Source organism: Amborella trichopoda, chromosome 8 (assembly GCF_054954075.1).
Source record: "Amborella trichopoda isolate Santa Cruz 75 chromosome 8, AtrichopodaSantaCruz75HAP2 v2.0, whole genome shotgun sequence".
NCBI lineage: Eukaryota > Viridiplantae > Streptophyta > Magnoliopsida > Amborellales > Amborellaceae > Amborella > Amborella trichopoda.
Genome location: NC_142343.1, coordinates 3,419,407 through 3,434,835, shown reverse-complemented (window position 1 = coordinate 3,434,835; position 15,429 = coordinate 3,419,407). Strand labels below are relative to the sequence as shown.

The window sequence follows — 15,429 nt, the reverse complement described above, 5'->3', positions numbered from 1 at the left end:
ATATATGGTAGATAGAATTATTTCTATTCCAAAAGGGGATAGGGATGAGAGGATATCATGCCGTTCTCCTCTGTGTTTATATTTATTAAGGACACAATTGGTTCGCCTGAAAATATTTCTCACGTGAAAAAATAATTTCAGGTGGTCAGGCTTGGGAATATTCTCACACCAGTTTGTTGTCAATTAGTGTGAAAGATGCATTGGGACCAATTCGTTTATTTGAGTGAAAATATTCTCATACTTAACTATGTGAGGGAATCCTTTCATGTGAAAATATTTCTCGTGAATTTTTCATACGAAACGAAAGTGCCCTAAAGATATTTTGTAAATAGAAAAAGTTAGTGGAAAAGAGAGAGGGCGAGTTCTTAAAGTCCTTTAGGTGGGTATTTGTAACAATCCTAAACTTTCAAAAAAAAAATAAAAAATAAAAAATATATATATATATATATATATATATATATATATAATAATAATAATAATATTAATGTTGTTAACAGAAATAAATACAAAAATAAAAAAATAAATAAATAAAATAAAATAAATAAATTAATAAAATAATAAGTATATATTAGTAATGAAAATAATAATAATAATACTAATATACCGTTAGGATATTGTTGCTTTTATATTAACAATAAATAAAAGATATTATTATTAATATATTTGAAGGTCCAATTTTACTTGGGTGGACCTTAGGTCCACCACCTTAAAGGTTTATAAGAACACTCATTTAAACCACTCATTTAAACCATACCTTGCGTTGAGGTGTTCCTTTTTTATACGTCTTTTTCTCTCTCTCTCCTATGCACATCTCTTTTAACAAATTTGTTCCCACCCTCTCTCTAAATACAAAAGTGGCTAGGATCAATAGTGAATGATGGCGGCAAGAACATGTGAATAGCGTTAATGGCATTCCATCCTACAAATTGAAATCAGTGGATAGAAAATCATTTGGGTTCTTTCCTTTTTCTCTGAATTTGAAATATGATCAATCGTAGAAAAGCCCCATTAAAAAAAAAACAGAAGACTGGTTTTCTTAGTTCTATCTGCTTCCCCAGTTTCGAAATTAAGGTAAGTGACATCGTCTTTCTGAAAAATAGTCTATTTTTAATAAATAGTGATATTTTTGTCTAGAATCTTTATTTTATCAGTTTTATGTGTAAGTGACCTCATTGTCTCGAAAAATAATCCATTCTTTTTAAAAATAAAATGAAATAATTATTTTTGCTTATTATCATGAATTTTAGGTGCGATAAATTTTATACGCACAAGACCTCATTATCTTGAAAAATAATCTTTTTAATAAAAATTGTGATATTTTATCTATGTTAGAAATTTTAAATGCTGTAAATTCTTAGAAAAATAAATTTATTTATTTTTCTTGGCTATTGTTAGAAAATTTTAGATACTATCAAATTATTAGAAATAAATGTGATATTTCTGCTTTTAGTAAAAGTGTGATATTTCTTTCTACTGTTTTGAATATTTAGACATTGTAAAATTCATGTGCAAATGACTGCCTTATTATTTAAAAATTGACGTTTTTGCGATTGATTATAGTATTGTTGTGAAATGTTTATTTGTGGATTGATATCCCATAAATTGTGATAATTCCGTATTCTTGAATTTCTATAGGACTTTTTCTATACATATTAAATTGGCAATTATGCTAGAATGCCTTTACAAACTGCTACCTTTCTAAATTTGAGCCCAAAATATTTGATTGGTTATTTTTGAAATGTTATAGAGAGTGACTGTTATTAATGGTTTAAGTGAAATTCATATTAATGATTTCAATGATATGTTGAGTACATGATATTGCTGCTTTCGAATGTTTAAAGAGATTTAGAAATAATTTAAGTATGCAAGTGGACTCATCCGGTTCGCCGGTGAGGTATAAGTGGACCTCTCTGGGACGTCGGTAGGGATTAAGTGGACTCATCCGGTACGCCGGTGAGGTATAAGGGAACCTACAGGGATTAAGTGGACCTATCTGGGACGCTGATAGGGATTAAGTGGACCCATCCAAACGCTGATAGGGTATATAGGTGACCTACTTGGGACGCCAGTAGGGTATTTTGTGAAATCTTTTGAATTATACACTGCCGTTAAAAGTGTTATAAGCATTTCAATTACTCAGATTATACTTAATTATGCATTTATTGAAAGTGAAGCTGTTGATGCATTTCTGTTAATAGATCTCATTTTGGAAAATATTGATATCTTTCAATCATGATTATTTTTAGGATTATGATGATCACTTACTGAGTAGCCAAACTCATCAAACTATGGTAAACATTTTTTTCAGGAAATCTGCGGATTCATTTTGAGTGCTAGTCAAGATCAACCTTGGAAGATACTGTTGTTGTGCTAGCTTTCTTTATTTACTTTGTAAGACCTCGCCATTGTAAATTTGTCCTATCAATAGATGTATATATGTTTTGTCTGTCACATCTCAGGAATAACAGTATTATAAATTCTTGGGGTGTGACAATTCTGGTATCAAAGCCAAGTTGGTTTAAGATTCTTAGGAAATTTAAAAAGAATGTACTTAAAAATCACATTTATTGTGTGTACAGACCGGGATAAAGTCAAGATCCAGAATAGCTGAAGCCAATATGGAAGGAATTCACAAAGCCTTGGAAAATATGGTTGCTCTAATGCAACATCAGATGGAAAACAACAATCCACCCAGGCAGTCAGTTACAGGAAATGGTGGGAGTAATATCGAACAATTTAAGAATTAAACCCACATTCTTTTAAGGATGCTGTAAACCCACTGGAAGCCGAGGGATGGATTATGCAATTGGAAAAAATATTCGAGGTTATGGAATGTCCTGATGATAGGAAGGTGGCTTTGGCAGTTTTTATGTTAGAAGGTGAAGCACAACACTGGTGGCGAATGACAAAAGGAGTATTGGTCAAAGAAAATAAAAACTTGACTTGGGAAGTATTTCTAGAGGCATTTAATGAAAAGTATTTCCCAGATTTTATTCGAGACCAAAAAGAAATGGAATTTCTAGAATTAATCCAAGGAAATAGGACAGTAGCACAGTACGATGCCAACTTTACTGAATTGGCCAGGTTTGCACCACATATGATTAACAATGAGGCAAGAAAGGTGAAGAAATTTGAAAGGAGTCTCAGGCTAGCTATTAGAAGCAGAATATCAGTCTTGAAATTAAGAACTTATGCTGAAATAGTGGATCGTGCCCAAATTGTCGAAAAAGATTTTGAAGATTACCAAAAGACAAAAAATCAGAACAGTCATATTAGACCTACATCATCTAATCGACAACAGTTTGAAAGGCCAAACAAGAAGCCAAGGCCCTCGCCATTTCAAAACCCAATATAACCATGTAGAAAATGTGGGAAAAATCATGGATCAAGCCCTTGTTATTGGAATACCGGAGCCTGTTTTAAATGTGGAAAATTGGGACACCAGATTAGACAATGTCCTAGCTTACAGACACAACAGCTTCCAAAGCAAGGAGAGATAGCTCCAAAGCCTCAGATGAAGGGAAGAGTATTTACGATTACCGAGCAAGACGCTCAGGCCTCAAAATCAGTGATCCAAGGTACTCTTACTATCTTCCAAAAAGCAGCTCATGTTTTGATTGATCCTGGATCTACTCATTCATTTGTGTCACAACACTTTGCATGCCACTTAAAGGTAGAACCAGAACAATTAGAATACATTCTAGAGGTAGCCACACCGATGGGAGATTCAATTAACACCAATATAGTGTACAAATCATGTGTAATAAAGATAGAAGAAAAGGAACTGTTGGTTGATTTAATACTCCTTGAAATTCAAGATTTTGATGTAATCTTAGGCATGGATTGACTTTCTGCATACCATGCAAGTATTGATTGTTAAAAGAAAATTGTTACCTTTCGTATTCCGAATCAACTAGTATTTTACTTCAATGGTGTCAAAGAAGACTCCCCCATCATATTTAATCTCTTGTATTCGAGCTAATCGCCTCCTTCGAAAAGGGTGTCAAGGCTTTCTTGCCTATATCAAAGAAGATAGGAAGGAAGAAATAAATTTGGATACCACTCCGGTTATTCGAGAATTTCCCGACGTTTTTTCAGAAGAATTGCCAGGATTACCGCTTGACAGGGAAATTGAATTCTCCATTGAATTATTGCCAGGGGTAGCACCAATTTCTAAGGCACCTTACAAATTGGCTCCTGCAGAACTTAAAGAACTGAAACAACAATTGGAAGAATTATTAGATAAAGGTTTTATCAGGCCCAGTGTGTCACCTTGGGGTGCTCCAGTACTGTTTGTCAAAAAGAAAGATGGGACTATGAGATTGTCTATTGATTATAGACAATTGAACCAAGTGACAGTGAAAAAGAAGTATCCATTACCTAGAATTGATGATTTATGTGATCAATTACAAGGATCACAAGGGTTTTCAAAAATTGATCTTAGATCTGGATACCATCAGCTTAAGATTAAAAGTGAAGATGTTTCCAAGACAGCTTTCAGAACAAGGTATGGCCATTATGAATTTTTAGTCATGCCTTTTGGATTAACCAATGCACCGGCTGCATTTATGGATTTGATGAATCGAATCTTTAAGCCCTTTTTGGATAAATTTATTGTGGTATTCATCGATGATATTTTAATTTATTCCAAGAATCAGAAGGAACATGAGCAGCATGTAAGAATGGTATTGCAAATATTAAGAGAAAAGAAATTGTATGCCAAATTTAGTAAATGTGAATTTTGGCTTGAACAAGTGACATTTTTAGGACATGTCATATCAAAGGAACGTCTATCAGTTGATCCTTCAAAGGTTGAAGCCGTTGTTAATTGGAAACAGCCAAGTAATGTGACTGAAGTTCGAAGCTTTTTGGGATTGGCAGGATATTACAAAAAATTTGTAGAACGATTTTCTCGAATCGCAACTTCATTGACTCGATTGACACAGAAAAATGTCAAATTTGAGTGGACAAGTGAATGTGAGGAGAGTTTTCAAGAACTAAAAGTTCGATTAACTTCAGCACCTATTTTAACTATTCCTGAGGGAAGTGGGGGATTTGTGATTTATAGTGATGCTTCACATAAAGGTTTGGGCTGTGTATTAATGCAATATGGGAAAGTAGTGGCATATGCATCCAGACAGTTGAAAGAATATGAGAAAAAATATCCAATTCATGATTTGGAGCTAGCTGCAATAGTATTCGCTTTGAAAATATAGAGGCATTATCTATATGGTGAGCAATTCGTAATATACACGGATCATAAGAGTTTGAAATACCTTTTCTCTCAGAAGAATTTAAATATGCGGCAGATAAGATGGATGGATTTCTTAAAAGATTATGATTGTACAATCCATTATCATTCAGGAAAAGCTAACGTTGTGGCCGACGCTTTAAATAGAAAATCTACGGGAGTCTTAGCTCATCTAATGATCCAAGAAATGCGATTGTTAGAGGAAATAGTGGATTGGCATCCAACTTCGTCCATTAATGGTGTGGTAAGTATGATTGCCAACATTAAGGCGGAACCTCAATTAATCCAACAGATTCGATTGGCACAAAAGAAAGACCCTCAGCTTATAACAATTATAGAAGAGGTGAAGCAAGAAAAGAGAGATGAATTCTTTATATGTAGTGAGGATTTGCTAAGATTCAAAGGTCGGGTTTGTGTCCCGAATGATAAGAGTGTAAAGAAAGCTTTCTTAGAAGAAGCACATCATTCTCGTTATACGATACATCCCGGAAGTATTAAAATGTATCCGGACCTGAAGAAAACCTTTTGGTGGAATAATATGAAAAAAGAGGTAGCACTATTTGTGTCTAAATGCCTAACATGCCAGCAAGTAAAAGCTGAACATCAAAGGCCCGCTGGGTTGTTGCAGCCTTTACCCGTGCTAAAATGGAAGTGGGAGCACATCTCTATGGATTTTGTCTTTGGCTTGCCTAGAACAAATTCAGGACATGATAGCATTTGGGTCATTATGGACCGGTTGACCAAAGCTGCCCACTTTCTACCGATTCGCATGACGTACACTTTGGATCGACTGGCTCAACTGTACATTAGGGAAATAATACGATTGCATGGAGTTCCTGTCAGTATTGTATCGGACAGGGATACTCGGTTTACTTCTAAATTTTGGGCTAGACTACAGTCAGCCATGGGGACGAGACTCACCTTTAGTACTGCCTTTCACCCCCAAACTGATGGACAATCGGAGAGGACCATCCAAACCTTGGAAGATATGCTGAGGGCCTGTGTTATTGATCTTACAGGAAGCTGAGATGACCATTTACCCCTGATTGAGTTTGCTTATAATAATAGCTTCCAAGCCAGTATTCAGATGGCACCATATGAAGCCCTGTATGAAAGGAAATGCAGGTCACCCATATGTTGGGACGAGGTTGGTGAAAGAAAGCTTTTGGGGCCAGAAATTGTCCAGATAACCACAGATAAAATAGCATTAATTCGTGAAAGGCTCAGGATAGCTCAGTGTCGGCAAAAGAGTTATGCCGATAACCGAAGGAGAGATCTTGAATTTGAGGAAGATGATCAAGTTTTCCTAAAAATCTCTCCAATAAAGGGCATTATGAGATTCGGTAAGAAAGGAAAGTTGAGCCCACGTTACATCGGACCATTTGAAATCCTGGAAAGAATCGGAGGTGTCGCTTATAGACTTGCCTTACCACCCGAATTGGCAAACATCCATAATGTCTATCATGTATCTTCACTACGAAAATATCAGCCCGACCCATCCCATATCTTAAAATATGAACCTTTACCGATCAGGAGCAACCAATTTTGATAATGGATAGAAGGGTGCAAGTGTTGCGTAACAAGGAGATTCATGTGGTCCGTGTATTATGGCAGTACCATTCAAGAGAAGAGTCGACTTGGGAACGAGAAGACGAAATCAAAGAAGAATATCCCTATCTTTTTCAGTAATCAGGTACACAATTTTAGAGGACTAAATTTCTTTAAGGGGGGAAGAATGTAACAATCCTAAACTTTCAAATATATATATATATATATATATATATATATATATAATAATAATAATAATAATAATATTAATGTTGTTAACAGAAATAAATACAAAAAAAAATAAAAAAAAAATAAAAAAAAAAAAAAAATAAAATAAAATAAAATAAATAAATAAATAAAATAATAAGTATATCTTAGTAATGATAATAATAATAATAATACTAATATACCGTTAGGATATTGTTGTTTTTATATTAACAATAAATAAAAGATATTATTGTTAATATATTTGAAGGTCCAGTTTTACTTGGGTAGACCTTAAGTCCACCACCTTAAAGGTTTATAAGAACACCCATTTAAACCACACCTTGCGTTGAGGTGTTCCTTTTTTATACGTCTTTTTCTCTCTCTCTCCTATGCACATCTCTTTTAACAAATTTGTTCCCACCCTCTCTCTAAATACAAAAGTGGCTAGGATCAATAGTGATTGATGGCGGCAAGAACATGTGAATAGCGTTAATGGCATTCCATCGTACAAATTGAAATCAGTGAATAGAAAATCATTTGGGTTCTTTCCTTTTTCTCTGAATTTGAAATATGATCAATCGTAGAAAAGCCCCATTAAAAAAAAAATAGAAGACTGGTTTTCTTAGTTCTATCTGCTTCCCCAGTTTCGAAGTTAAGGTAAGTGACATCGTCTTTCTGAAAAATAGTATATTTTTAATAAATAGTGATATTTCCGTCTAAGATCTTTATTTTATCAGTTTTATATGTAAGTGACCTCATTGTCTCAAAAAATAATCCATTCTTTTTAAAAATAGAATGAAATAATTATTTCTGCTTATTATCATGAATTTTAGGTGCGATAAATTTTATGCGCACACGACCTCATTATCTTGAAAAATAATCTTTTTAATAAAAATTGTGATATTTTATCTATGTTAGAAATTTTAAATGCTGTAAATTCTTAGAAAAATAAATTTATTTATTTTTCTTGGCTATTGTTAGAAAATTTTAGATATTATCAAATTATTAGAAATAAATGTGATATTTTTGCTTTTAGTAAAATTGTGATATTTCTTTCTACTGTTTTGAATATTTAGACATTGTAAAATTCATGTGCAAATGACTGCCTTATTATTTAAAAATTGTCATTTTTGCAATTGATTATAGTATTGTTGTGAAATGTTTATTTGTGGATTGATATCCCATAAATTGTGATAATTCCGTATTCTTGAATTTCTATAAGAGTTTTTCTATACATATTAAATTGGCAATTATGCTAGAATGCCTTTACAAACTGCTACCTTTCTAAATTTGAGCCCAAAATATTTGATTGGTTATTTTTGAAATGTTATAGAGAGTGACTGTTATTAATGGTTTAAGTGAAATTCATATTAATGATTTCAGTGATATGTTGAGTACATGATATTGCTGCTTTCGAATGTTTAAAGAGATTTAGAAATAATTTAAGTATGCAAGTGGACTCATCCGGTTCGCCGATGAGGTATAAGTGGACCTATCTGGGACGCCGGTAGGGATTAAGTGGACTCATCCGGTACGCCGGTGAGGCATAAGTGGACCTGCAGGGATTAAGTGGACCTATCTGGGACGCCGATAGGGATTAAGCGGACCCATCAGGATGCTGATGGGGTATATAGGTGACCTACTTGGGACGCCAGTAGGGTATTTTGTGAAATCCTTTGAATTATGCACTGCCGTTATAAGTGTTATAAGCATTTCAATTACTCGGATTATACTTAATTATCCATTTATTGAAAGTGAAGTTGTTGATGCATTTCTGTTAATAGATCTCATTTTGGAAAATATTGATATCTTTCAATCATGATTATTTTTAGGATTATGATGATCACTTACTGAGTAGCCAAACTCATCAAACTATGGTAAACATTTTTTTCAGGATAACTGCAGATTCATTTTGAGTGTTAGTCAAGATCAACCTTGGAAGATACTGTTGTTGTGCTAGCTTTTTTTATTTGCTTTGTAAGACCTCGCCACTGTAAATTTGTCCTATCAATAGATGTATATATGTTTTGTTTGTCACATCTCAGGAATAACAGTATTGTAAATTCTTGGGGTGTGACAGTATTATTGAGAGAGAAAAATATTGTTTCAAGGCTTGTGAGAGAGAGCTTTAAAACTATTGTATTTTCTATGGTTGTATGATTTGATTTGTTTATTTATTTATTTAAGTGAAAGAGAAGTTTGTTGCCTCTGTGAATGTAGGCAATTGTCGAACCACGTAAATATTTGTATTTCACTCTTGTAATCTTCTACACTAGTTTTCTTTCTCTTTATTTTTGCCCAAACTGTGGTTGTTATCTTTTAGAATATGTTGGTATTTGAATGTGGATGGTGAAATATATATTATTTTTGGAGCTCAAAATCTATCTTCTTTCATATTCACAATTGTAAAGGAAGAGATGATCATTGAGGTTTTCCGATACCAGAACAACAATATCCTTTAAGATTTAAGCCATGGCCTTACAAAAATCTTCCCCTCATCGAAGTCACATTCTAATGATAATCTTGGATAACCAGGCATAGATTAAATGCTAATCAAATAAGAATAAAGATTTCAATGAAGAAATCTTGATGTAATATATAGTAGTTAAAAGATTAAAAAAACCTCTCACCATATTATGAAAATTACAATCTCCTATCTTCCTAATATTCTTGTTTGGGGGCGAGAGAGGGGCATGGTTACTTAATGGATTTGTTATGTCAACTTTTTTCTTCTAGCAAAGTTCTCATTGATAACTAATCTATGAAGAAACAAAATACACACTAATTCAATTTGGTCTAAAAAAGTTGCATTAAAAAAAGAGAACCAAGATTATGGAGCACGAACGAAACTTTGACAAAGGAAACGTGAATATTTCGGATTTGACTAAAGAGCAAACTAGAAAAAATAGTTATGGATGTGAATGTATTTGGTGAATTTTGTCTGGGGAGGATTAGTGCAACCAATGAGTAAAAAAGTTTCTGATCATAAGGTAAGCAATCAATTCCACAAACTAAATATGACTAATGATAATAAACAAATTATGAATACCAAGTTCTATGACACGGCTTTGAAAGATCAAATGCACGAGCAAAGTAAAACAGTTAAAAAACGTTTTTGGATAATTATATAAAATTTCCCTAATTTATTTTTTTAGTAAGGAAATGATCTTATGATCCTTCCTGGGATTAGTTTCCTACTATCTATAATATAGGTTATAGGTATAGGGCAGTTCATCGAGGGCTTCTCAAGAAGGGCTGCACCATTGGCCGATCTACTCAAGAAAGATTGACCAGGGAGTTGGACACCAAGTGCAAGGAAGCCTTTGAAGATTTGAAGAATATAACGTGTGAGCCAGTGTTGTGGCTCCCTGACCATGCGGTCCCATTTAAGGTGCACTCGGATGATTCAGACTTTGCTATTGGTGGGGTGTTGGTGCAATTGCAATAGTATAGGGTTCAAATCCAAATTGATTTACCCGAAAAGACCAGAAAAAATAAAATAAAAAATGGAACTTTAAAAAATAAAATCTATTTGAAAAAATCATGTTTCACCTGAGGTGCTGTTGACCATGAGATCAACTAGTAGTACTTTTAAAACATTTTTCCCCAAGAGAAATACTAGTAACCAATGAACCAATATAGATAATTATTTGGCAACTATGGTCCCAAAAAGCCAAATTAACTTTATAATGCTGAATGGAAGATTGGTTTAAAATACTAAAATTTAACGCAAGAGATGAGACCATTGTTTCTTAGCAAGACATGAGATGCTCCATCAGTGCCTCCAAAGCCTCATAGGAAGAGCCACCCTTCTCCATGCTTCTGTCTGCTGCTTTCTTCAATTCTCTTACCCTCTCTCTCATCTCCTCCCCCTCTCTCTCCACCAACAACTTCCTCACCGCCTTCTCCACCTCTCCTCTCTCCGCCTCTTTCCCCATCTCCACCCCAACCCTCCAAAGCTCACACACCAACCTTGCATTCACCCTCTGGTCCGCAAACTTACCATAGGCACACCAACTCACACGCTCTCGAGTGTCGAGTTCCAACCACAATGAGTCCAGAATGCACCCACCGCTCGGTGAGCTAGCACCTCTTTCTGAGGGGCCCAGCGCACCACTAGCCCACGCGAGCCCACTTGATCCATGAACCCACTGGGAAGCTCGGCCTCATCAACCCCACTAACCAAGCCTGGGCGCACCACCCACAAGAAGGGGCACCCACTATTTGCCAGGCCCCATGCTATCTCAATCAATTGCTTTGAATCAATTGTGGCTGCACTTCCAAAGCTGTGTATATTACCGACCCAGAGGTTTTTGTATCGAGCCAGGAGATGCAACTGCAGTCTTCTGGCCAAAGGCTCGCAGGAATTGGTGAGACCAGGGGACCAATGGTGTAGACTTTGCCGGAAAATTGCTGTTGAAGTCTTTGGAGAGTGAGGTGTTCGAGAGCTTCTGAGGAGTTGAATATTATAGCAGAGGCACTGTAAGTTTTGCTGACGAAAGTGGAGACAAAGATATATAAGGATTCCGATTGTTTCTTATCGATTAAGGGGATATCCTTGACCCGGAGTGGAGAGAGGTCGGAAAGCGGCTCCTCATCAGAGAACTGGGCTGCAAAAATTCATGAACAGGGCTGGGTTAGAGTATTGAACAGCCTTGTATTCTAATTGCAATTTTTGAAGAAAATCATGAATAGAGCTGGGTTAGAGAGATCAAGTTTGAGATTAAATTTGAACAGTTTTGTCTTGACATTGCAGTTTAAGAAGAGTGAAAATGCTGTCATATTTCCACTCCCAAAAAGTGACTAGGATGGGCAAAACTTTTCCCTAAATATTACATTCGATGTTTTCTGCAATATAGAGCATTTTTCTTTATTTGGAAAATATGCCCAAAAAGATATTATTTTCCAACATTCGATTTTCTTTTTACTAAAAATTGCATTGTTGCCGGGATTGACATGTAAAATGAGACTCTATCTTTATTCTATTTTCTTCCGATCAATCATTTCTTCAAATGATCTATGAGACTCTCTGGAGTGAATGATCGTTTCCCATGAAATATATATTGAATTGTCAAAACTTTCCATGTTAAAAAAAGACTAAAGGAGAGTACAAATAATCATATTTACTAAGCAATCGTCTATGAAAAAGATATTGTTGAGGTTCAGATCAAGCACAATAATTTTCTCACCTCCATCTCCAAGATAGCCCTTCTCTATAAGAACCGGAAAAGACTCATAAACCAATTGCGACGTTGGGCTACTGGTTCTCAAAGCCATTCTCATAATCCCAAGCTCTTCAGCCGCATCCTGCGTTAAATACAATAAAGCATCTGTAATCAAACAAGAAATTGGAAAACTCCCTTCTCTCGACTGTAAATCCTTTATTAAAGCTCGGAATGGGAGGTTGCACTTCTCATTGAGCTTGAAAATAACCTCCATAATATCCATGACTAGAATCTCCTGGTGCGATAGGCCCAAGCAAATGTTCTCGATGGCGAACCCGGGTCTAGGCTTGAGGTGAGCAGCCCGAAAATCTGTCTGGACTATGCTTATGTAGAAACCTCTGTTGTGGAGTATGTTAGCTAGCTGGACCATGGGGTTTATGTGGCCTTGAGCTGGCAGAGGGAAGAGAAGAAGGTGTTTTTTGTAGCCATGGAGCCCTGCAACTCTTTTTTCCTCCATTAAAGAGTTTGGGGATGAAGAGTTGAAGGTGAAGCTTGTGCTTAGTTCTAAGCCTAACTTGAGAGAGAGAGAGAGGTAGGTGGTTATGAGTTAAATGGTTTGGTGTTTTTGATTTTTATATCCTGGTTCAGTGACTAATTTACTCTCGAGTAAGGAGTCTTGTGGATGGCATGTCACCTTCTACGTAAGGCATGGACACAGCAGTGCTGTCATATTCGTTTCGCTTTGGCCGAAGAGGTCAAAGCCTTTGGATTTTAGGCTTAGGCTGTAACGAAGTTTGGTGCTGCCATTTTGGTCAAATTTATGTCGTTTTAGTTAGATTCGGACAGGTTCGGAGGAAAAAATAAAGAAATATCTATGAAAAAATATTTTTTTTATTTTTTTTTTTGAAGTTTTTCATTATTTTTATATGTTGATGTTGGTGTTGCTGCTTCGATTAGATTCGGGCCGCTTCGATAAGATTCAGGTCTTTTTCGACCTTTTCGACCCAAGCAAAGAAATATTGATATACATTTTTTTTTTTGAAATTTTTTTTTTTTGATATTTTTCATTATTTTATATATTGTTATATATAAATATCTAATTTACTTATATTAAATTAAAAAGAAAAAATTCGAAGTATTCCCCTGAAGAACCGAATTGTTTCATTTTTCTTACGAAACCAAAAAAGACCCCAAAAACGAATTTGACAACATTGAGACTTAGATTACATGAAGAAAAAGTTCATGAATAAAAAATATATAACGTTGAGGCCCTAAACAATCAAATTAGGGCACACCTAAATAATTGATCAGAAAAAGTTGTTTCCAATTTGAAAAACTCTCAAATCCAATCATCTCGACCATGAGATACATGGATGTAAAAAAAATAAAAAAAAGAATTTAAAGTCTTGAAAATAGTACATATTGTAATACATTATGTAGACCATCTCAAGGTCGAGATGGTATTTATGGATTTGAAGACTTCAAGATTTTCAAGTGATTATCAATTTGTTTAATCTATACTATTTTATAAGCTTTAATTTTATAATTAGAGTTGAAATTTTGTTTTAGGCCATCATAAAGATTTTAAGTACTAAAACAATATTTTTTGACACTATTTGAATGTGTCTTTGATTGTTTAGGGTATCAGCCTTATACAAACCTGACCCTTCCATGAAATATGACAAGTTCGTTTTTTTGGTAAAAAATATATTAGTTAGTTTGTTGAACATTCTAAAAATTATGATTATCTCAATCCCTACAATCTCTATTGAACATCAAGTCGTAGACATTCTCATCAAATTATTAAGTCGCAAGAAATTATAATTTCTTCGAAGCAAGTTGGGTGTTATGGATCTTCATGTGCCATACCCTGGTCACCACATTGTAGTTTCACATCACCCCACTAATACTTTTAAAAAACTAATTCTTAAAACTATTTGAAAAAATAGGTAGGGGCTTCTATTCCCCACTGAATTACCAAAAAAAAAACATGTTGCAACCATTCAATTAATACACACTATTCTCTAAAGGGTACGGTTTGTATAGAGCCTAGGATGTAAACAATCAAATTAGAGCATATATTCAAATAGTATTAAGAAATGTGGTTTCAATACTGGAATTTTTTTTGTAGCTTTAAAATATATTTTCATTTTTATTTTATAAATTTTAAAGCTTCAAAAATAGTGTAGATGGAGAGATCTATGAAAACTTGATAATCTTGAAAATTGATGGTCCAAAAATGCGTTACAAAATGCACTATTTCCAAAACTTGAAATCAATTTTTTTTCTCATGTCAATGCATCTTGATGTCCATATGATCAATTTGAGAATATTTGGGCAACAAAAAACCTTCTTCTAGTGAAATTTTTGAGGTAGGTTGGAATTTGATTATTTAGAGCCGCCGCTCTATTCAAACTTTTCCCTTCTCTAAAAGCAAACAAAAATTGACTTTATTTTTCTCAAATAAATGGTTTGTTCTTTGTTGTTTCTCTGACTTTCTATATATTACAAGATGTATTATTTTCAAAGTTTGAAATCTATTTTTTTTTCATGTCCATGCATCTTGATATCGAGATGATCAATTTGAGGATATTTGGGCATCAAAATCACTTCTTCTGGTGAAGTTATTGAGGTGGGTTATATTTTGATTGTTTAGAACCTCGATTCTATATAAAACTTATTCCAAAATAAAACCCTCAATGGCCAAAAGATTTCCTTGCTCCCGCTGGAGGATATTATTCATTCATTTTCCTCCCTGGTGCAAATATACATATTACGTATTCTTTTTTAATCTCTCAGCAAACAAAAAATGAAGGCGTCGTTTGCATAAAGTTGCAATCTTAAACAATCAAATTAAGGCGTACCTCCAAATTTTATCGTAGCATGTAATTTTGGTATGAAAAATTCTTAGGATGGCCTAGAGTCCATTTTTATTTCTAATTAGAAAATTTTTACTCTAAAATAGTTCAAATCAAGCATATCTATAAACATATGAAAATCTTGAAAATAGACGGTCTATATAACGTGTTGCAAGATACACTATTTTTGGAACTCGAAATCTTTTTTTTCTTCATGTTCATACATCTCAATGTCGAGATTATCAATTAGAGAGTTTTTCAATATTAAAACAGTCTTTTCTAGTGGATTTTTAATGTGCATCTTAATTCTACATTTTAAGGTTACAACTTTATATAATCATTTAAATAAAAAAATCTAAAATAATCTCTTTATATTCTAGAAGAAACTTATGTCTCAAGA

The 15,429-nt window shown here is 34.2% G+C and overlaps 1 non-coding gene across 1 annotated transcript; it reads right to left on the bottom strand.

Annotated features, from left to right (window-relative positions):
* Positions 1-10,675: 10,675 nt before the first annotated feature.
* LOC18440195 (UDP-glycosyltransferase 76F1) lies at positions 10,676-12,769 on the bottom strand. The gene is made up of 3 exons (XR_016060370.1): positions 12,440-12,769; positions 12,196-12,313; positions 10,676-11,616 (listed from the first exon to the last, which is right to left on the bottom strand). It is a non-coding gene; the product is annotated as a UDP-glycosyltransferase 76F1 (transcript).
* Between the last annotated feature and the right edge of the window lie 2,660 nt (positions 12,770-15,429).